This window comes from Balaenoptera musculus, chromosome 3 (genome assembly GCF_009873245.2).
Source record: "Balaenoptera musculus isolate JJ_BM4_2016_0621 chromosome 3, mBalMus1.pri.v3, whole genome shotgun sequence".
In the NCBI taxonomy this organism is placed as follows: Eukaryota; Metazoa; Chordata; class Mammalia; order Artiodactyla; family Balaenopteridae; genus Balaenoptera; species Balaenoptera musculus.
In genome coordinates, this window is record NC_045787.1 from 23882878 (window position 1) to 23907991 (window position 25114).

A 25114-nucleotide genomic window follows, 5' to 3' on the forward strand; every position below is an offset into this window, starting at 1 on the left:
TCCTTCACTAAACTTTCTTCAATCCAGCCTTTTGAGTATAATCTGTTCCCAGCTAGGACTCGAATCCACCACTACTAGAAACTACTAGTGACACTATAAAAACTATTAATACTGTTACTATTGCAATTGCTATTATTACTACTATTACTATTACTGCTGCTTCTACTTCCATTACTGGAAGTAGAATAATACCAGCAATAATGTTAATGTCACTGAGCTATGATGAGGATAAAGTAAAAGGCGAAATTATACTTATTTCCTTCTATGAATGAAAGCATTCCAGTGCCATACCTTTCAAATTTTAGGCACCCCTCTCTTAGTGTCTTTTACTTTCCTAAAGACCAAAGACTGTGGTATTTCCATTATCCTTCTCCTTATAACTGCCCAGCCTATACTTACCATCCAAACTTCTATCCCAACAGCTACAGTTCATCCCAAGACTATTCCAAATAGTCTTAACTTTCTGTCCAAATGAGAAGAAATAAAACACCTGGCACATTAATTTCATACTCTTATTTACCTGCCAAACCAGCCAAATAAGTTAGGTGATATAATTTTAGACAGGAAATCATCGTACGCGAGAAAATAACAAAGACATCATGCATGCTCAATGGCAGTAAATGTGACAGGTATGACTCATATCCACCTATCACATATTATTTTGATGAATTTAGTGTGATTTCATCAGGACCTGCCTTATTTTGTAAAAATAAGAACAATTTAACAACTGGATCAAACACTTCCAAAATAGATGTCACGAGAAGAGCCAGCATCTGTGTAAATGATCACTGCCTCAGACCTTACCTACGTGTATTTGCCAAGAATCTTGTAGATGACTAAGTGCTGGTAAATATCATTAGCTGGACTAATGCAATAGAATTTTGATCTCTTGAGACATTAGCTGACATTTTATCACACCGTGAACATTCTCTTTATTTAAAAAAAATTCTATCCTTCAATAGTATGAATACTTTGTATTATTTTCATAGTTTCTTTATCTTTTTTATTGAAATATAGTTGATTTACAATGTTGTGTTAGTTTCTGGTGTACAGCAAAGTGATTCAGTTATATATATACATTTATATATGTTTATACATACATTCTTTTTTAGTCTTTTCCATTATAATTTATAAAAAAGATATTGAATATATTACCCTGTGCTATACCGCGGGACCTTGTTGTTTATCTATTTTATATATAGTAGCTTGTGTCTGCTAATCTCAAACTCCTAATTTATCCCTCCCCCCATTTCCCCTTTGGTAACTGTAAATTTATTTTCTATGTTTGTGAGTCTCTTTCTGTTTTGTAAATAAGTTCATTTGCATCATTTTTTACATTCCACATGTAAGTGATAACATATGATATTTGTCTTTCTAAGTCTGACTTACTTCACTTAGTATGATAATCTCTAGGTCCATCCATGTTGCTGTAAATGGCATTATTTCAGTCTTTTTATGGCTGAGTAATTTTCCATTGTGTATATATATATACCACATCTTTTTTATCCATTCATCTGTCGATGGACACTTAGGTTGCTTCCATGTCTTGGCTATTGTATATAGTGTTGCTACGAACATAGGGGGTGCATGCATCCTTTTGAATTATAGTTTTGCCCAGATACATGCCCAGGAGTGGGATTGCTGGATCATATGGCAACTATCTTTTTAGTTTTTCAAGAACCTCCATACTGTTTTCCATAGTGACTGTACCAATTTACATTCCCACCAACAGTGCAGGAGGGTTCCCTTTTCTCCACACCCTCTCCAGCATTTTTTTTTTTCTCCACATCCTCTCCAGCATCTATTATTCTGACTGGTGTGAGGCGATACCTCATTGTAGTTTCAATTTGCATTTCTCTAAGAATTGGCGATGTTCAACATCTTTTCAGGTGCCTACTGGTCATCTGTATGTCTTCTTTGGAGAAGTGTCTACTTAGGTCTTCTGCCCATGTCTTGGTTGGGTTTTTTGTTTTGTTTCGTTTTGTTTGATACTGAGCTGTATGAGCTGTTTGTATATTTTGGAAATTAAGCCCTTGCTGGTCATATCATTTGCATCTTTATCTTTTAATTAATTGTTTCAAAAAGATTCCACTGGAGAAACATCCAATTTATAATTTAAATATAATGTCTTATTTACAAATCTTGAGCTAGTGATATAATTTCTTATGAACTCGATTGCCATTTCTACTAACTTTTAAAATTTTTATACTGAGTGTTAGTTCTCAATGGTTTCAGGAGTTATTCCTTAACAACAAACTGTGTCATGTTCAGATCTCAAAACCTCCAATATCCTGATAGAACCAGCAATAAATTCACAAGTGAACCAAGCTCAATATTAAAAGTCCTTTGAGTCCCACAGATTCCATAGTCTGTCCTTCAAAACCAAGATAGCCATAGATACAGAAAAAAATCACAGGAAGAAGTTAGTTTCAATTGATATGCCTGCCTCAGTCCATTTGGCAAGTTTAAGTATCTTATTATGCTATATATGTTTCTTTTTATATGGTCGCAATTGTGTTAGGCACATAAATGACAATATCAAAAGGATTCTTGGTTTGGAATCTTGTTAGTTTGAAGCAGCTGTCAAAATCTCCCTTCTCAGAAATTATGAATTTCATCTTAAAGCCTCTCCTGCACAACTTTTGACAAATTGTTTTCCCTTACTTTTCATTTATGGGTTCGGGCATTCTATTTTCTCATTAATTAATGTATCTGGCCCTATCCCAATGTTCTTACATAAATTCTCTCAAGATGCCACTATAAGGCCTCTTACCTCACAGAAAGAAGTGATCCTGTAGTCAAGAAAACAATATTTAGAATTCTCCCTTTTTAAATTTAGTCTATACCCTTTTTTCTATCATCTTTCTCTCTCTTAGCATCTTAGATCTTCCTTTCTTGAGCCTGTGATAGAATGAAAATCAAAACTAGTCACAGTCCCTACCCTCAAAAAATCCAGGGCTTAATGAGGGATAATCACTGATCACATAATCTTGCAAATACATGCAAAATCATAATGATAGGAAGTGTAATGATAAACTATGTACTAGTATAAGAGCATGTAACAGGGTAAGCTGACCTGACCTTAGTGCTCAAGCTATATAATTGCTGACACCAGAGAAATCTCTATAAATAAGGAAGATTTGACTGTTTTGCTGAGAACACTGGACATTCTGCAAAAGGTTTTAAACAAAGTAGAAATATGATCAGATCTGCTGTTTTAAAATTTGACTCGGGTTTCCATTCAGAGAAATCATTTAAGGTAGGGCAGCATGGAAGCAGGAGAACATTAAAGTGGCCATTCTCAGATGCCAGCTGTTCCATGTATCTATTACTTCATTATAACCACATCAAAACTTAGAGGAGTAAAACTACAACCATTTTGTTAAGCTCACAAACTCTGAGTTACAGGGAGTACAGCTGAAGGTGACTCCCTGAGTTGAGAGCTGAAGTCATCCGGAGGCTTCTTCACCAACACCTGGTATGGGGTTACTTTAGGGCTGGGCACAGCTGAGACGTTGGCCAGAACAACTACATATGGCTTTTCTGTGTGGGTTTGGCTTCCTTATAGGATGGCAGAATCATGTTAGTTGGACTTCTTACATGGTGCCTTAAGACCCCAAGTGTGACTGTTCCAAGAAAACAAGAACTAAGCTGCAGGACCCTTTATGACCTGCTCTTGGAAGTAACATGGCATCACTTTTGCCCTACTCCATAGGTCAAATTCAAGGTGAAAGGACAAAAGTTCACACCTCTCAATAGAATGAGTGTAAAACAATTTACAGCCCTGTCTTAAAACTTCCACAATTGTCAAAATGTAATATTAATTGAATTAGGGAAGTTAATATGATGAGAATAGGGTATATTTGATAATATTGGAAGATCTTTATGATGTAACGATATTCTCTATTCATTCCTGGCATAGGTTTTTTTGTTTATTTCTCTCTTTTTTCTTAAAACAGTCTTCCTGAAAGTTTAGAATTGCATTACTCTTTTCAAAGAATCGACTTTTTTATTTGTTAGTTTTTCTATTATAAATTTGTTTTCTATTGCAGTAATTACTATTTCCTTGCTTCTTATAATTTGCAGTTTGTTTTCTAACTCACTAAAATGGATGCTTAGAACTTCGATTTTCAGCCTTTCTTAATATATAAAATGTTTTCAGCTCTACGTTTATCCTTTACCCCTGTTTCAATGATATCCTTCCAATTTTGATATGTAGTATATTGTTTTCCATTTATTTAAAAACATTACCTTTTCCGTTGTGACTTTTTCCTTAACCAATGACTTTAAAAGTTTTTTGTTTAATTTCTAAATATATGGGGATTTTGTGCTTTTTCTTCTGTATTAATCTCTAGTTTAATTTTACTGTGGTCAGAGAACATACTCTATACTCTGCATTTTATCAGTGCTTTGAAATGTGTTGAGACTTGCTTGATAGCCCACCATATGGATAATTACTGTCAGTATTTCATGGGCATTTAAAAAGAATGTGTACTCTGCAATAGTTGAGTTTAATTATTGTATATATGACAATTAAATACTTTTGTTTTTATTATGTTTTTCAAATCCTTTATATCTTTACAATTTTTATGCTCTTCTATTGATTAATAAGACTAGTTAAAAATCTCCTACTGATTTCAGATTTATTTCTCATTTTAGTTTTGGAGATTTCTGTTATATATATTTAAAACTATGTTATTAGATATAAATTCCTATATATTCCTGGTGAATTAGCATTTATATTATCTTAAAATATCTTTCTTTAAAGTAATGATTCTTGCCTTAAGTTTACTTTGCTTGGTATTTAGTATAACTAAATTTTTCCTTCTGTTAGTGTTTTCATGGCATCTTTTTTTCCCCATTTTTCATTGTTTACATTTACATATTCTTACATTTTACATGAATATTATAAATATTATATAATTCAATTTTTTAATTCCATTTTTAAAACTTTGTATTTTAACTGCATTCTTTATTCTGCTATTTACTGATAATTGGAATTAGGCCAAACCTACCATTTGCTTTGTTTTATTTCACTCCTTTTCTTTGTTCTTTTTCCTCTCATTTAAAAAAAAAAATTTATTTAGGATTCATTAAGTGTTTTAATTCCATTTTCTCTCTATTAGATCTTTAGCTGTTCATTCTGTTAGTATATATTTTTCACTTCTTAGATAATGAAGGATGTTAGGATACTATAATTCCAATTAACTTTCTCTTCCATACATTTAACATGTCATAAAATGTTATTGCTTTGTTTTATACAGATGGTAATATATTTAGATCTACATACACTGCTTATCATTTCGTCATTTGTTATTTCATCTTCCACCTCTGATATCAAATATTATATTATTTTGCAAATGCCCCCAAAACAAATATATCCTGTAGATGTAGAATTCTACTTTGGTAATTTTTTTCTTTGAAGTACTTTGTAATATAATTTATCTTCTGGCTTGTACACGTTTCTCCTAATAAATTAGCTGCTTACTTTAGTTTTAATCTTTTGAAAATAATATATCTGCTTTCTTTGGCTACTTTCATAATTTTCTTTGGCCTTTGGTTTTTAGTAGACTTGCTGTAATATGCCTAGATCTTTTGCATTTTTTCTGTGGCTTTTTTTTCTGCTTGGGGCTCTAGACAGTTAAGAAAAACTCTCAGCTGTTATTTTTTCATATGTTACTTTTAATCCATTCTCATTCTCCTTTCCTTATGCAGTCTGATTACATACATGTTGAAACTTTCCACTTTGATCCAAATGTCTCTTATACTCTTTTATGTTTCCCTCACTTTGTCTTTCTGCACTTCAGTGTATATATTTTCCACTGACTTATCTTCTAATTGGCTAATTCCTTATCACACAGATAGGTTTTAATTCCAATTATTATTGCTTCATTTCTGGATGTTCCATCAGGTTTTTTAATACTGTTGAATTATTTCCTGAAATTCCCAGCCATGTAATTTATTAGTTGGTAATTTAATTATATTAATTTTAATATCCTGCCATATCTGGATATACTATGGATTTGACTGTATTATCTGCTCCTGCACATGCTTTTTGGCAAATTCTTGTCTTTTTGTGTATGTGGGGTTTGTTTGTTTGTGTTTTCGATTACATAGGTGAAAATATTCCCAATATGTTACCCTCTTCAAAGAAGACATATTTTTTCTTCTATAAAGCAGATGGCAATGGAGAGTAAACCTTATTCCATATACAGGTTGCAATAAATTGAACTTGGCCTCACTGTTTTTCAGGATTGACTAATTCCTCCATTACCTTTATTGCTTTGTGTAGCCCTTTATGATCCTAATTGAAAGCCTGGTGTGAATATCAAGGCACATCATCTTTAATGAACCATAAATATCATTTTTCATTTCCCATCCTCATGATTTTGCTGAAAGCTCAATTCATTCTTTTAGATTTCCAGGCTCTGATTTTAAATCATCAAATGCCTTGATGAGAAAAACCATACCAAATATTGGGATCATTTGCTGAACTTCCATTCTTTCTGGGATTTTGGTCTCACAATCCTTACTCCCTTGGATTTCACATAGGTATTTTTAAAATATTTTTTTTCTGCTCTTCCAGTTAATCTCAGCAAGAGAGTTGGTTATAAATATGTTTTATATCACTTCTGGAAGCAGAAATTTCTCTCTTATTTATTTTTCTTCATAGGTTTGCCCCTGGTAAAATATTAGAGATTTGTGCACTTACTGGCTTGGCTCCTCTCACGATGACACACGAGGACTTTATCTGTTTATTGTGTCTTTTTCTCCACTCAACTATATAGCCATAGGTTTGAGGACAGTAGGGGTCACATACAAAGCAGGTAATATACATGCATGGTAGTGGAATTCAAACAAGGGGTCAGAGTGGAAGATACCAATTTTAGAAAACGCTGAAGTTTTGTGCCCTTAAGAGCCTTTATCACACAGATGTGCAGTTCAATAGAACTCTGCTTAAGTGGACCAGCACAATGTTTATGATTGAAGAAGCAAGATTTACACAAATTAACACAATGGAAGATTGTGATATTAGTGTGAACTCATGTTGTGCAATATAAATATAGATCATAGTAACACTTCTGATGCATGCAGAGAGTTCATATTTTTTGAAAGGTAGAAATAGAGATACGAGTTTACATAGGGTAAAAAGGCTACCATATATAATAATAAATTCTTTAAAAAGAGTGTATCATTTCACATTGTATTGCTTGCATTTTTCAATCTTTAACTACAAACACAAATAATTAGTTCATTAAAACTTTTTTTGAGATTATTCTTATTAAAAATGTAGGCTTAGCTACATTCTTAGCTATACAGTCTCCCATAACAAATAATCAAAACATTTAATTTTAAAGTTTTAACATACACATTTTCATTTTTGACTTATTATAAATAAATTTAAATGAGGAAAAATTATAACAACTTGAAATTGTGTTCATTTTGACAGAAACGACATTGTCCCTGAGGCTCTCAATGATGAAATGACAGTGAAGTCAAAGCACTATCCAAACCATGCCGAGTGAGTCTGTCTAAAGCAGCATCAATCAAATAATAAAGTGTAGATTTAAAAACTGCCTCAAAATGCATCCTGTATTTTATTATCATGGAGAGATACACTGACATAACCTTACTACTTATTCTTCTAGAAACACTAAGCAGTAATTCAAATATTATTCAGCAATATTTAAAATCCACTTTCATGATGCTGAATGAAGCGGTAGAATAAGATGAAACCAGTTATATTTTTGTAAAAAAAAAAAAAAAAAATCAAAATAAATTAATTCAGAATTTAAATTGGGACTCCAGGGAAAAACATAAAAGTAAACCAGTATATACAGGAAAAGGGAATTAATAAAAGTAAAAGCTGAAATAATTGAATTAGCTTCTCCATACACCAAATTTAACAAATCAATTCAAAGGATTATCTTTTTTAAAATAAATATAATTCTGAATTGGGTATCTAAGAAATAATTTTAGAAAACACAATAACAAATGAGGACAACAGGAAAAAGATATAAAATGTCATATATATTTAAACCTATGTGAAATCAATACATTTTTTATAAGTATGGATTTTCAAATTTTCTCAAGAAATGATTTTTTAAAATATGGGTGAAAAGGAAAAAGCAGAAGGATTTTATTTTTCAAATTTACTCTAAAATTCATCTAGGTACAAGATCTAGATGAATTCATGAGTTCATGAGGTAGGATGTCAGCTCTGTGACTGGGCTATGGGTAGAGGCTAGAAAGTTTTCAAGAAGACTGTTAATGAGAACAGGAACAACACTGAGAAAACCCTTATATAAAACTGAAATAAAGATGATACGTGTAGCAGAAAGTATATCAGAACTGTGACCTTCAGTAACATGGAAAATAGAAAATTTACTTCAGATTTTTTGGATCTGACTAAGGGGATTTCCAAGCAGAATTTTAGCTGTGTATGATTGGTAGGAATATAAAGAAATGAGGCAAGGTTTGAAATATTTGACTTTAAGTGGAATTTAACCAAAATATAAAGAAGCTAGGAATTGTTGGGCTAGAACATAATAACAGTTTTCATTCTAAGTCTTTCCATCCAGCATAAAACAGTTTTCAAAATGGGGAATAACATTAGGGCAAAGATAAAATCCAGGATTCTGCTTGCAAAACATAATCCCAGAGTAACATTTATATCACAGGGGTGAATATAAACTGTTTGTTAAGACATCAGAAAGATTTAAGTACTGCCTTGTAAGCCATCTCAACTACACCAGGGATCAGCAAACTTTTTTGTAAACGCCAGATAGCAAATATTTTACACCTTATTGCCCATACGATCTCTGCAGAAATAATTCTGTCATTGTAGAGAGAAAGAAACCATAGACAGTACATAAATGAAAGGATGTGGCTGTGTTATAATACAACTTTATTTACAAAATACAGGTCATTGGCCAAATTTGGCCCATGTGCCATAGTTTGCTAACTCTAAGCTATACAAAAAGTGTCATAAGGGCATGCCTCTTAGACATTCTCTGATAAACTTAAAATCTTTAAGAATACCAAAGTTGTCCCACATAACCCTGATCCTCAGTCCACATCAGAGAGGGCCTGTCTCAAAGAAATTTGAGAGTGTGTCTCTTGTCCGATGGAGTAAATTCCAATATTACTCTCACATGCAAAAAAAACAAAAACAAAAAGAAAAAAACCCCATTACCTTGCTTTTAAAGAGAATCATTTTGGGGGAAACACCATCATGTAATAAAATTGACAAAGATGGCTCAAAATGAAAGGAGGTTTCTGAACTTCAATCTTCTATGCATGAGAAGGAAATTGGGAAATCTACTCAGGTACAAACACAGGTCATTACTAATTAAAACAAGGGGAAAAAAAATGACTTGTAGCCAGAACCAAGTGTCAAAAGGTAAAACCAAACCATAGAAAGCCATATCAAAGGAAAAGGATTGGGCCCAGGTACATGCAGTTCCTTTCCCTTCATGCAAAGGGAACTGCATGTACCAGTTCCCTTTGCATGAAGGAACTGGTACATGCAACTGGCTGAGTTTCACAATTGTTATGGACTAGTGACTTCTATGTATATCTCATTCTGCCTGTTTCCTAATGGGAGTATTCAAATATATTCCTTCCTCGGAAAGAGAAAAACAAATATCGTATATTAATGCATATATGTGGAATCTAGAAAAATGGTATAAATGACCTTATCTGCAAAGCAGAAATAGAGACACAGACGTAGAGAACAAATGTATGGACACCAAGGGGGGAAGTGGTGGGGTGGGAAGAATTGGGAGATTGGGGTTGACACATATACACTATTGATATTATGTATAAAATAGACAACTGAGGGGAATATACTGTATACCACAGGGAACTCTACTTAATGCACTGTGGTGTCCTAAATGGGAGGGAAATCCAAAAGGGAGGGGATATATGTATATGTATGGCTGATTCATTTTGCTGTGCAGTAAAAGATAACAGTGTAAAGCAACTATACTCTAAGAAAAATTAATTTAAAGAAAACAAATATATTCCTGCCTCGTTATTATACATGAATGTATAAGAGACAGGTAAGTTCTCTCTTTACCTCAAAGGTTTTCAGATGAGAACAACTGTATACATGCAGATTAGATACTAAGGAACCACGTCTGTACCTTGACCTGAGATGATGAGATTCTGGATTTTTAGCTGATGCTTGGACTTGAACTGAGAATGTAATAGTATAGTATTTTAGAGGACAGAGTGAATGTATTTTGCATGTTGGAAAGATGTGAGTTGTATGATCAAACGGAAGACTGTTTCAGATTGCATTGTGCAAAGAGGACTTCAACAAAATCTCCTATTATACATGTTCCTCTACAAAATGATTCTATGATTCTCTAAACACAAAGTGTCTAGTTCTCCACAGCATTTAGTCTGGTTAGGCCCTGAGAATGCTGTTAGCAATAGAGTGCAGCAGAAATGGTGTTGTTTTACTTTAAAAGATATGCTTCTACCTGGGCCTTTGGGAATATTGATTTGGAGACACTCTTTCAGAACTCAGACACCATATGTTGAGAGACTCAAGCCAAATGGAAATGTCATTAGTACACACCTCATTTGCCAAACCTAACTCAGGTCTGAGTCAACAGTCAGCATCAACAGCCAGCCATGCAAGTTTGTCCTCTTGAACATTCAAGTCCAGTGGAGAGTCTACATGTCTAGAGCCACTATCTGATTGCAACTGTATGAAGATCTTCAGTAAGAACTGCTTAGCTGAGCCTTGTCAATCCATAGAACTGTGATAGACAGTAGTAAATTTTTATTTAAAGTCATAAAATGTTGGGCTGGTTTGTTATGCTGAGATTGATGAATAGCACATAAGATAAATTAATTCATAGATGGCATATTATTGTTTAGCTCAAAAACTCAATTTGAAGTTAATATCAGCATACTATGAATCAACAAATTTTTAATATTTTTACTATACAGGTCATCAACAAGTCATTAAAATGAAGATTATGGGTTGGCAGAAAAAATAGATCACAGGTACTAGTGGTCATTTGAGACAATTAATTTAATTACATGTGATGAAAGTTGTAGCCTTGGTGGTTAAATAGAGACCATCATCAGTCATCTTTTCACAATTAAAAATTATTTGAAAACTATTTCCCTAAAAGAGTAAGGATGGTCAGAGATTCCATCATTTATAATTCATTCATCTGCCATATAAAAAGTGTTTGGACCTCCCATTGGGAAGGTTCACTTACTGAGATGCCTACCATCAGTAGCCTGATTAATTTTCATAATACTACATATTTGGCAGCCTTCTGAACTTTGTGCACCTGTGATAATCCTGAATCAACCTGTGAAATAGTGAAAAATAACATAATCACAGATTTAAATGAATTATGGTTCTCAAAATATTGACAAAATATACAGAATATAAGCAAGGTGTGTATCAATCATAGAAAGTCAACTATTTTTTTCTTTTCCTCTTTTTTTGGCCACACCACGTGGCATGTGGGATCTTAGTTCCCAAACCAGGGATGGAATCTGCGCCCCCTGTGGTGGAAGCATGGAGTCTCAACCACTGGACCGCCAGGGAAGCCCAGAAAGTCAACTATTTTTAACAGTCTTCTTTTTCAAAAGATGGTAGATTTAGGAAAACATCTCTCACATTAACCAGTGAGAAATGTTGATTTTTTGGCCTTCTTCCTGATACCAACAAACATAATTTCTTACTTTAAAATTGGATGTACGAGACCATAATGTAAACAGCATAGTCTTCTAACAAATTTCTATTCTCTTCAGGACAATTAGAATATGTACTTAATTCTGCTAACAGCAAGACCCTGAGGAAAAGTTTTAGAAACACTGGCATAAGGCAAGGCTGAAGAATATTAAAATATATGTTTCATTAAAATATAGTAAAGGCAAAAAAAAAAAAAAAAAAAAATATATATATATATATATATATATATATATATACATAGTAAAGGCAAAAGAGCAGGAATTATAGCCTGAAAAATAAATTGAGGATAAATGGTGGTGGCTCCTGCAAGTCTGAAAATTTACAACTATTTTCAATAGGTAATAAGAAGCTATTTCATAATTCATCTTGAGAAGTGAATTTATGAGGCCAGAATTTTGTTCTAGGAAGTTCAATCTGACGAGATTATGCAAAATGTATTGTTTAGGTAGGTTCCCCACCAGCAGGGAAAATAATACCTGAGCCAGTGCAGACACAGTAAGTAAAAGAAGAAAGGAAGACATGGAGGGAAGTGAAAGAAAAAGAAGGCAAGGGAAGGGAAGGGGAGGGGAGGGGAAGGGAGGAGAGAAGACAGGAGATCATCGGAGAGGTAAGAAAAGAAAAGAGAGGATAGGAGAAGAGAGAAGAGACCAAAACAAAATACAGATCATTTATTTATTGGCATGCTATAGTTTCCAGAGGTTGTTAGAACATATACTGTTCCTTGGGCAGCTGCGGCAAGGCTGTTTTCAAAGCAGAGATATTGAGACTGAAACTATCAGAGATGAGAAATCTGAAACTCATCTTGACCTTGCCTTTTAGCTTCCAGCTCTTGAACAACAGTTCACATGAAAAGGTTCATTCTGAGTTACTACACATGAAAAGGCTTATTCTGAGTTGCTACAGGCTTTTCCTTGAATTCTCCAGTTCATAGCCTCTGCATTTAACTTTAACCCGTTTTAACCTCATTGTGACTTCCTTGTTCATGTTAGATATTTGTCTCTCCCTTTCAGTTCCAGCTTGTAGTCCACTAACTTACTTTCCTGAACACTGCAGCTTTATCATTAGGCCTTCTCTAGGATCAGAGTGACTTCATCACCAGATTATCTTCTTCCTCTGCTCACCTCTCAACCTAGGTATTTTCACTATTGGCACATCCTAGACTTCCATCCCCTCACACTTACATACCTGGCAAAATTTGCTATGCTTCTTTTCCATTTGCTACCATTGCCTCCAGTTTCTCTCACATTAGAACTTTAGATCCCTCACTATGGCAAATATTATTTGGTTATTTTCCCTTCTGTTTCTGAGTATCTGTAAATGGGCACTACAATAAAATTGGGATAAAATTATGAAGAATATATTGTACTCCATTGCTTTTTAGAAGCTCAAAGATTTTTTTATCCTATGCAAAATATTTTGATGGAAACAATGTAATTCTAGTAAAGCTAAAGCTGGAAAAATAAATCCATTCTCAAGTAATACTGCCAATACTTATTAAAGTTGAGTGTGGCTGAAACTTTTGCAGCTCTTAGTAAAATACTTAACTGGGGACAACGAAGAACTTGATGACAGTTGGTTTGTTGATTCTTGTGATTATAAACCAAAAGAGATAGGTTTTTTGAAGGATGAATTGCACAGTATCCCACACATAATGCTGAGCACCTAACAATCCAAACATGGCATAATGTGGTGTCTCCCAAAGTTTTTTAAAATTAAGACTAAAATAGTAAGGTCTATGAGACATTCAGATATAAATACTTCTATATTTTAATGTTTGAGTTTTAGTTTTCTTAAAGAGAATAAGTGGTGCTATGGAGATATTGCTAAATGTCAAATACTAAGTAGCTGAACCACCAATTTTAACACAGAAGCCTGAGTTTCTCATTCTACCTGTTGCAAAGATATAGACTGAATTAAAACCTCCCATGATTTTGTCTTTGATGAAATATATTCAACATGAATATACAAGTAAAGAAAAATATGGCAAGTAAAGAAAAACATACTTTACTATATGTTCTGCAATGAAATTTAATTGATGCCCATTTCATTCAAAATGAGATTTCTAGTCAAAAAAGTTAGTAGAATCATAATTACTCAAAATCTGTTCAACCTATCAAACCACAGCACAGTGGAATGGGCTGGAATTACAAGACTTGTGACATTTATGTGTGTGTGTGTGTGTGTGTGTGTGTGTGTGTGTATATATATATATATATATATATACACACATACTTTGAAAATGAGAATGTACTATGAATACTGATATACCTGAAATTTCTGCTCTCCTTCATAACACAAGAGAAAGTGCAGTTGGATTGAAGTTGCTTTCTGATACTATAATGGTGGTTATAGTTTCAGTGTAACTGGTTCACATGACAAGAAACAAAATGCTTTGTCACTTTGCCATGTTCATTTCTTGTAAATATATTTCTTTCAAGGACTGTTGCAAAAAAGTCTACCTTTTGAAATCATTTCTGAAAACTCAACATATGCTGATAAAAAAGTTACAAAACTGCTCAAAATGCAGAGTATTTATTTCCCCAAAAGGAAGTCTCATTGACATAGAGGATGGGAACTTCCCTGGTGGCACAGTGGTTAAGAATCTACCTGCCAATGCAGGGAACACGGGTTCGAGCCCTGGTCCGGGAAGATCCCACATGCCGCGGAGCAACTAAGCATGTGCACCACAACTACTTAGCCTGTGCTCTAGAGCCTGCGGGCCACAACTACTGAAGCCTGCGCGCCTTGAGCCCATGCTCCGCAACAAGAGAAGCCACCGCAATGAGAAGCCTGCGCACCGCAAGAGTAGCCCCGACCCGGTGCCATTAGAGAAAACCCGTGCGCAGCAACGAAGACCAAACACAGCCCAAAATGAATGAATGAATGAATGAATAAATAAATAAATAAACAAATAAACATAGAGGATGAATCAGTGTTTATCAGATGAGGGCAGCAGAGGGACACAATACAGGTAAAAGAAAGGTAATGTTGGGCTGTCAACAATCCTAATTTAAGAATTCTGAATTAAGACCAGGCCCTGGGATCTAATATAAATGAGGGTTTGAATACGCAGTGATGGTGTCTAGAGCTAGCTTGGGAAGGAAAGACAGCCCTTCTTCCGTCTTAATCTTTATTGCCCTATCCAAACTTTTGGATTTGGGCAATTGATTTTGTTACAATTAATTTTATATAGATTTCTATATAAACACTACTTTAGATTACTTCCTACAACAACATTGCTGTTCCTCTATAGAAATTATGAAGCTGCCACCTCCATTTCACATTTAGGGATTGCAATATATTATTTTATAGGTGCAGGGGTTAAGACAGCACACAGTAAAAAAATTAACTCGAAGATCAGAAGATATTTTTTTTTAAACTCCATATAAATAATCTAATGTACAAGTGCATTTCTCTCTTAACTGCAGGCCCACAGCTGTATTTCAAATGTCTTCATTTTTGGAAAAAGGAGGGCAAGGTAAAATTAAAATGTATAGTTTAATTAAAATCAAGTATTTATCAAATATCTAATATTTAGTTGATAAATATAATTTCTTCCTTTCTTTCTCTCCCATTATGTAATATTGATCTATCTCCTTTGCCTATTGTAATTTTATAATACATTGTAAGATCTAGTAGTATAGTTGCTTAGAATTACTTATATTTTTTGGCATTGGATTTCTATTATTTCATATATTTTATTCTAGATTATTTTAGAATAACTTTGTTTTTAAATTTTTTCTCCCACGACAACAAAACATTAGAATTTTTATTTCACTTGTATTAAACTGGAAATTAATAGATTCTAAATTTACTCAAATTGTGTTCTAGGTATCTTTACAAAGAATGTTTATTTTTCTATATGTTACACTTTTATCATTAAATTATTCTATATTTATTATGGAGAATGGAATTCTACCATCTTTAGGATTGCTACAAGGATGTTACTAATACATAAAAACTTTTATTGATGTTCAAATTATTAGTACACACCCTACCACTCTGTAAATATTTTAAATAATTATAATAAATTGCTGATTGATTTTTGTATGCTATCATTTTCAGCAAAATAATAATCTCATTATTGCCATTTATACCATAATAATTATCATTTATATGGTGTTATAAAACTGTTACATAAAAATCTTGAAAGTAGTTATACTGAAACTGTTGATTGCCACCTAACATTTATTTTCCCTTTTCTTTACAAAAAGAAAAAAATCCCAAATCCAACAGCCAATAACACTTGAGTTTGTTCTTTGCAGTGATGTTAAAAATAATTGACGCCTTAGATTTCCTTGTGATTGGAAGTGGCTATGTAACTCAATTCTAACCCATGATATTAAGATACTGGTGGGGACTTCTGGAAAAAGTCTTTTTTTTTTTTATAGTTGTTGTTTTAACTTTAATGCTTACTGAAATAAGCATATATACAAAGAATGCAAGTCTTAAATGTATAGTCTGATGGATTTTTACAAGGTTATCACACACACACCCACCACCAGATCAAGATGAAAAACATCGCCAGCTCCCCAGAGGACCTCTTATGCCACCGTGGAATCATTGTCCCATACCCAAAGTAACTGCCATATTTACCTCTATCACCACAGATTAGTTCTGCCTGTTTTTGAAGTTTATATGAATGGTGTCATATATTTTGTACTGTTAAGTATTTAGCTTTTTTCCTTGCTATTCTCTCTGTGAGATTCATCCATGTTATACGCAGCAGTAGTTTTCTCTTTTGTTATTGTATAGTTTTGTGTTACATTAAGTAGTACCATATGACCCAGCAATCCCACTACTGGGCATATACCCTGAGAAAACCATAATTCAAAAAGAGTCATGTACCAAAATGTTCATTGCAGCTCTATTTACAATAGCCAGGACATGGAAGCAACCTTAGTGTCCACTGACAGATGAATGGATAAAGAAGATGTGGCACATACATACAATGGAATATTACTCAGCCATAAAAAGAAATGAAGTTGAGTTATCTGTATTGAGGTGGATGGACCTAGAGACTGTCATTGAGAGTGAAGTAAGCCAGAAAGAGAAAAACAAATACCATATGCTAACACATATATATGGAATCTAAAAAAAAAAAAAAAAAAAAAAAAGAAAGAAAATGGGCAGAAGAACCTAGAGGCAAGACGGGAATAAAGATGCAGACCTACCAGAGAATGGACTTGAGGATATGGGGAGGGGGAAAGGTAAGCTGGGACAAAGTGAGAGAGTGGCATGGACATATATACACTACCAAACGTAAAATAGATAGCTAGTGGGAAGCAGCCGCATAGCACAGCGAGATCAGCTCGGTGCTTTGTGACCACCTAGAGGGGTGGGATAGGGAGGGTGGGAGGGAGATGCAAGAGGGAGGAGATATGGAGATATATGTATATGTATAGCTGATTCACTTTGTTATACACCAGAAACTAACACACCATTGTAAAGCAATTAGACTCTAATAAAGATGTTAAAAAAAAAAAAAAGTATTTTAAAATAGGCAAATTCACTTGGCATGCTGCTTCAGTCTTTTGTCCTCTCTGTCTTTTGCCCTTTCCCTCTTCTCCTGTACGGATTATGGAAGCAGCATCTAGTGGGGGTAGCAATCGGTATATGAAGGTGTTTTCTGTTGTTTATAGCTAAACACATTCTTGATTAATGAAGATGTTATTGTAACATTATGTCTGATTTCAATCATTTATCTCTAGAATTTGATGGGTGAAAAAGATATTAGGCCAGAATGTGGGTTTGGGAGTCATTTGAGGAGAAAAGGAGATGTAAACTACTCTTCTAGGACACTGGAAATGTCAACGGACAAGAAGCATTAAGAGCCCGCATGAGCTTTTTCGTCATGAATTTAACATGAGACAAATCAGTGTGTCTCTACAGTGCTTTTCTCCACCTACCTTCACTTGAATGGCTGCAGGTGTGTGTGCAGAGCTTGAATTGAGATAGGCTTACCCAAGATTGTAAATTTTCCAAGTTAATATGAATAAGAAAGCAGGGGACAAAGCAATTGAGCGTATATATTCAAGGGAGTGATTATATTGATTTAATGAAAGTTAAACTGGGTAAGGGAGGAAGAGAGAACATCAAAGGCATAGACATAAGTGAAAGAAGCAATGATCAATCTCATTGGAGTCAGAGAGAGAGATGCTTTGTACCAGTCAGGGTTTTCCAGAAAAGTAGAAGCAGAACCAGTGGGATATGTCTCTGTGTGTGTGTGTGTAGGGGGGGGTGTATTTAAGAATGTCTATGTGTAAATCTATTTATATATTTATGATCAGCTAGACCTATCTATATGTATATATACTATATTAAGAAATATATCTATGTATATATATACACAAATATATATTTGTATATATGTATATATATAAATGACAGATACAGGGAAGAAGGCAGTGAGGGAGGGAGGGAGAGAGGAAGAGAGGAGAGAGGGAGAGAGAGAGGTAAGAGAGAGAAAGAGATTTATTTCAAAGAATAGGCTTATGTAATTCATTTCTGGGGCTGGCAAGTCTGAAATTCATAGGGCAGACTGGCAGAATGATAACTCTCTTGGGCAAGGGCTGATGCCAAAGCCTTGAGGCAAAATTTCTTCTTCCTTAGGAAAACTTCAATTTTTCTTTTAAGATCTTTCAATTGATTAGATGAGGTCCACCCATATTATCAAGGTCATCCTTTAAAGTCAATTGATGGTATGTTAACCACATCTACAAAATACCTTCACAGCAACACCTAGATTAGTGTTTGATTGAATAACTCGGTACTATAGCCTAGCCAAGTTGATACATAAAACTATCACATGCATGAACTTGGACTCATGCCACAGTTGCAGCTATTGGCGATGACAAGCTTTAGGTATGATGGTAGGTAGAGATCAAGTTGGGTAGGGGCCAAGATCACTGATCACCAAAGAAGAGCAGTTTAAGGAACCAGGCTGTTGGAAGGATAAGCGAATATTGAAATTTCCAAAAATAATACAGAAGTAGTTTGGGAGAGTGGGATAGTCCTTCAGGAGGGAGGAGTAACATAAGGGGCATAGAATGTCCCAATGAGAGAAAGTTCAAGAACATGTAATAATCTGATGTTCAAAGTTGGGGGCCAGATAAAATAACTGAGATCTTCAATTAAGAAAATGTGATTTGCACTCAGTCACCTATTATGATTTCATACTTCCTGTTAATTACTGAACTCCCTGCTTGGGAAATGGCAAGGACCCAGTTCTACAGCCCTGAGTCAGGGATAGGACTCTAGTCCCTTCTGAAAGTGGTCAAAAATAGTAAATCAGGGTCTCAATCTTTGTATAGTCTGGGGAGTTAACTCTCAGTACAAGGCAGTGACATTAGCCCAAGAAAAAGACACAAACATTCTTACTAAAACTAGGAACAACATTCAGAAACGGACTTTGCATTCATGCCCCTCCAATAATTCCCTGTCTTACGGTTTGGCATTAATATACCAGGAGATTTTCATGCCAGAAATATGAACTTTATAAAAAGAGGAGCATTCATTTTCACATCCTACCCAATTACAGGTTAATTGATTGCCAAAGCCTGAATATTTCTCAAGGTTTTTCACTTGTCTCCACACTTTGTTACAACTGTTCTAGTACAAACCACAACAATTATTTCTTGCAAACACTCTCATGTGCCTTCAGACTTAATTTACACCAATTTATTGGAAAGGCACATAGGGGATTATGCCACTCCCCTGCTTATAGCCCATCACTATTATTTTTCTTTTAGAATTGAGTCCAGCGTTACAAATGTTATGATCTCACCTCTGCCTCTCTTTCATCTATGTCGTATGGCACCCCCTCTGTCTTGTTTACCAGGCTCTAACATTCTTAGGTTTGCTTTAGTTAATCAAATGATCACTGTTTTCTAATTCAAGCCTTCATAAAAGTATTTTTATCTACCTTCCCATTGTCACTTCTCTTCACTTTTAACTATCAGTAAAAATGTAAACTTTGTTAGAGAGCATTATGAACTGAAAGTTTATGCTCCCTCAAAATTCATATGTTGAAGCTCTAAACTCCAGTGTAATGATAGTTGGAGATGGTCCTTTGGGTGATAATTAGTGTTACATGATATTATGAAGGTGGGGTCCTCATGATGGGATTAGTACCCTTATAAAAAGAGACACTAGAGAGCTTGAAATCTCTCTCTACATGCACAAGAACAAAGGAAAGACCATGTGAGGACACAGCAAAAAGGTGGCCATCAATAAGCTATGAAAAGAGCTCTCATCAGGAACACAGTAAGCCAGTATCTTGATCTTGGACTTCTCAGCCTCCAGAACTGTGAGAAAATAATTTTTTTTTGTTTATGCCATCCAGATATGGTATTTTGTTATGGCAGTCCATATGACAGGGAGTCATTTTCTGACTCCTGAGCTTTTGGCTCCCAGGGTTATTCACTGTGTATTTGTACTTTTTAGTAAAGTTTCATATTTACAATCTATTATTTGTACAATAGCTTTCTTCTCCAAGTGTACATAAGGCTTGTAGGGACAAAGAATGTGCCTGTCTTAAAACCTAAGCTCCTAGCAGACTACTTGGATCATAAAAAACACTTAATACTTTATGCATTGAAAACTGAATAGGTTAATAAATGAAGGAATGAATGAAGCCAACATCACTCATTCATATTGACCACAGACAGTTTCATTGTTGTGAAGTTAAGTGTAATATGTAAAATAAATATCCAGATTTATGGGTGACTAAACTGTGAGTGCTGAATATAATTGTTGTGGAAGCAAATATGATATTATCTGAGGAGTTTACAGGGAAAGAAAATGACATTCAAATCAGAAAGGCATTGCTAAGATACAGTAGGACCTATGCATATTTGGAGATTATGGGGAAGGAGTTAGAAATTAGAGAGAAATACAAGGGATAGTATGAATCATGTTTGAAAAGGCTTCCTAGAGAAAATAGGGCATGAATAACATTTGCAAGCCTCCATGAATTTATGCTATAAGGAGGTGGGTCATATATACGGTAAACAGTGTAGTGTGCCAATATTTCAGAAACTAATGCAGTTGATTAGTTATAGAGTTCTATTTCTAATCATACATTCTTAAATCTCCTAATTGTAATTATTTGTCATGTTAAAATTAAACATAAGCAATGGAAACTATAATGTATAGCATTAATGTGGGGATCTCACATCCAGTAGGAGGTTATACTAGATTATCTTCAATTTCTACTCCAAATCATAAATATGATGATGAGGTTAGAATCTCTCAGAAATATGATACAGGATTTCTGTAAATGTATCACTCAGTAGACAAACCATTTCTTTACCTTTTTTTGAGATCTATATTGATATTAAATTAGCTTCCTGCAAATTGCACTGCACTGGTCAAAACTGTCCATGAAAAATTAAATTACAGTATCAGAGTTTTTAGATATTTAACTAATTTAGCAAAGACTATCATCAGAAAATAATTTTCCACAAAGATCTTTATATTATCAAGAATGGACCTTACAGACCACTGTCTTCTAGAAAGTAAAATCAGAAATAACACTCTTTGCTCAGGGATAATTTTTTTCTAACCAAACTCATGTTTCCTCAGGTATAGAGTTAAATTCAGTAGGTTATAATTTTCAGATGTTCCGTAAGTATTTTCTAATGAGAAAATGTAGCATTGGGTTCAAATGTGTTGGTGGCCATCTCTTCAGCTAATCTTCCCATGAGTTTCCTTATTCCACCAAAGCCTCAGAACTTGTCAAATAATATGGGATTGTAACTTTATGACATCCTTTGATATTCAGACCTGAGGGGAGCAACAGAAAAGAAAAATCTACAAAGGTGCTATCATCATGCATTACCTATCAGAAAGGATATGGATGTAAGGTGTATGAAATGTATACACATACTTCCCTATTTGAGAGAAACTTTGAAATAAATAGCGGTGACAGGATTAATAATTGAAAATGTAGTATCCTCCTGGCCTTGCCAAAAGCAAGATGATGAGTTTAAAATTCTAAGTATTATTCAATTTCTCAAGTTCTCTTAATTGTTTGGGTAATTAAATGGAAATAATTGACTAATATTTAGAATTTTAAATTAATTACCTTTCTCGTTGTGAGGCTAAAATGATACCTGTCTTTCTTTTTCTCGTTCTGCCACACATACAGACACACACACACACAGACACACACACACAACCATATTCTCAATTACTGATACATACATAAGTAACTCCAGAAAATATTTACAAGACTAACTTACATACTCTCTAGAAAAGACCTTTATATTTTCTCTGTTTCTAAGTCAGAAAATCGCGGTTAAAAGTTGCCAAAGTTAAACTGGAATATCTAAGGGGAAAACATTTTAAGCACCAGAAAACTTTATTTTATTACTGTAAATTTTCCTGAGTTGGCTCAAAATATTTTGTTACTAATTATTTCTGTAATTTAGGTAAACAAAGGTTTTTCTTTCAAAAGTCAACATCAGACCCAAGACTTTTATCCCAGCCAACACTATCACAATCTAATATTAATGTGTTTCATGTAGAGATGTATATCTAACCCCTGGAGTCAGCTCAATTAAGTCTTAAAGTGAGTTAATTCCTGTTTATTGTCATTTTCTCCCCTACTGTTATGATTGATTTAGGCCAGTTATATTTTGAATAGGTAATTTGATGACTTTTATAATTCAATAAACACATATGAAAAATAATTAAAGGAAAATTCTCCACTGAAAACAATACTTCTCTTAAGCAAAATCCTCCATTAAAAATAATACTTCTCATAAGCATGTACATTATCTAGCACCAAGACCTGAAACCTAGTCTATCAGTTGTCTGAGTTTTTCTTTTTAAAGAAGTTATGCTTTATATGTCAATTATATATCAATAAAATAAATGCAATTTTAAAAAATTCGAAATAAAGAAGTTATGCTTCCATTCATTCCACAAAGGTTTCTGTTTTATTGATTTAGCTAACAATGATTTCTTCTATCCTAGAATTAATGCATTTCACTGAAAATTATATTAAGCTTACCCAGCATCTATTATGTTTTTTAATATTTAACTTCTAAGCTTTTAATTTTTCTTTACAACACATTCTTTTTTATGTTCATATCTGTATGATATTAAAATATTATTATATCTTTAAGAAAATCTTATCCCAGGTGTTAAACACTAACATTGTTTTTGCTATATCAGACATAATATATTTAAAACATATAGACTTAGAAAATATTTTCTCTACCTTATTTCTTCTTATTATGTAGGCACAATTTATAAGGATTTTTTGTTTTATATATACACATACAGATATATATATATATATATGTATATATATAGTTATTTCACTAAGTTAGTGAAATATACCAGCTGAGATAATTGTGTGTCAATTAGCAGAATAAAAGTACATCAAATCTTAAAATATGCTTCTTTATAAGTGTTTCCATTTTCAAAACCATATCTGCAATTAAATTCTTTGGATTTTGAGGGCTTTTTGTAGATTTTAAGAGTAATTACCTAGAACAATGTATCAGGTGATTTGTCTATGATTAATCCCCTGTACTTTATGAGTAACCGTCTTATAAGTTGTACACACAGTAGAAAGGGATGCCCATAGTATATTTTCTATTGCTTTAGTTTGCAAATGGATTGACTTTTTATTAAGATATCACCATATTTTGACATTTTTATTTGGTTTAAAGGTACTAGTAACCTCAAATATTAGGCCTATATTTATATATTTTAACTCCTTTTAAAAACCTGAATTAAACTATACAATGATGTTGATCCATATTTGACATTTAGTCAGGATCCTCACCAAACTAAATAAGACTAACTCATACCATACCTATATGTTACTTTCAGAAACAGTATAGGCTAGCGTCGTCCCTCTCAGTCCTCCACAGTTCACTGCAATCTTTACAACAATGGTGGACAAGTGTTACACTAAAGACACACACATGATACTTACAAGCTTACTAATGGGATATAGAGGCACCACACAAAATATGAAACAAGAAATGGCAAGCCTGGAAACTTCTTTCAGTATTTAAAGATTTCAGCTCCATTGAATGTAACTTTCATTCAAAGTTATGCAATAATTCAGTTTTAGATCCATGATTTCTTTCAGTAATTTAATATTTAATAATTTAATATTTACATGAATCTTACAAGAGCACATAGGTTTTCTAGTTAATCTCTGGGTCCTTTTTTAATTGATGGGGTAGAATATAAATACATGAAAATTGCCCCAAAGAAACCAAAGATTGGACCCCTATGACTTTAACATTTTTTGTTTTTTATAAGCATTAATTTTGAAAATGTTAAGCTAAAGTATCAAAGAAGTTTTCAAGAATGAATTTGTGTTAGTAATTTTTCCACTTTTGTGATTTATATACATGGAAACATAGTGATAAGGAATGAAAAGAAACAAGCATTAAATAAGAAAATATACATAAGACCCAGAATTAGCATTTGTCAAGAAGTTCAGCCAAAAAGAGCCTAGAAACAACCAACAGAATCAATTTTTCTCAAAGACCTGAGTCAACATTCCCTAGTTTAAATCAGTGTCCAGGTATGGTAGGCTGAACAAAGGGACAAGTGAATTAGGAAATTGTCATAATGCTATTCTGGCATTTACAACTGCAAAACAAGAGGCCTGAAACAGAAAGAAGGGAGTGCAAATGACAAAAATTAAAGTAATATAAAAGTAATTTTCAGAAAAAAAGTCAAGAAGCCACGTAAGAAATTTGAGAAGGAACATTAAGGCAAAGCATAAGTGGAAGGAAGGGGAAATTTCCACTAGAGGCAACTATCAACTGAGCAATCTGATAGAGAAACAAGAATACAACAACAACAAATTTTAAGCTAATTTGAACTGCTGGTTTTGCTGCCAACACGTAAAGAACTTAGAAGTTTTCACTCTCATTATTACAACATAAAAAAAAAAAAAACTAACAAACTGAAAACCAATGTTTTTTTCTTGGACATAACAGAGAAATGGCTTTTCAGAGCAAATTGCCACTCTGGAATCTGGTGAGACAGGTAAATCCAGAAAATCATAGCCAAAATCTGCTTATCTGGAGCAGAAGCTACTAGAGCCATAGACTGGTAGAAACATTTAAATGGTAATTTTGACAAACTTCTGAAGACTAAGTAGAGACTAGTGTGTAAGTGAGAAACACTCATGGCTGCAGTCTTTGAGGAGTCCTCACACTTTTGTGGTAATGCCAAGGAAACACATCAAGTTTTCAAGGGGAAGATACAAGAAAGAATCCCTTGCTTCTGTGATAGGAGCAAATGAAGAGCAATCCCTGGGAAATGAAGCCAGAGCCTCCTCCATTAAAAGGGGGAAAGGCTTTACCATTGACTTGTCCCAGTGCCATGAGGGAGGGGCGTTCCACC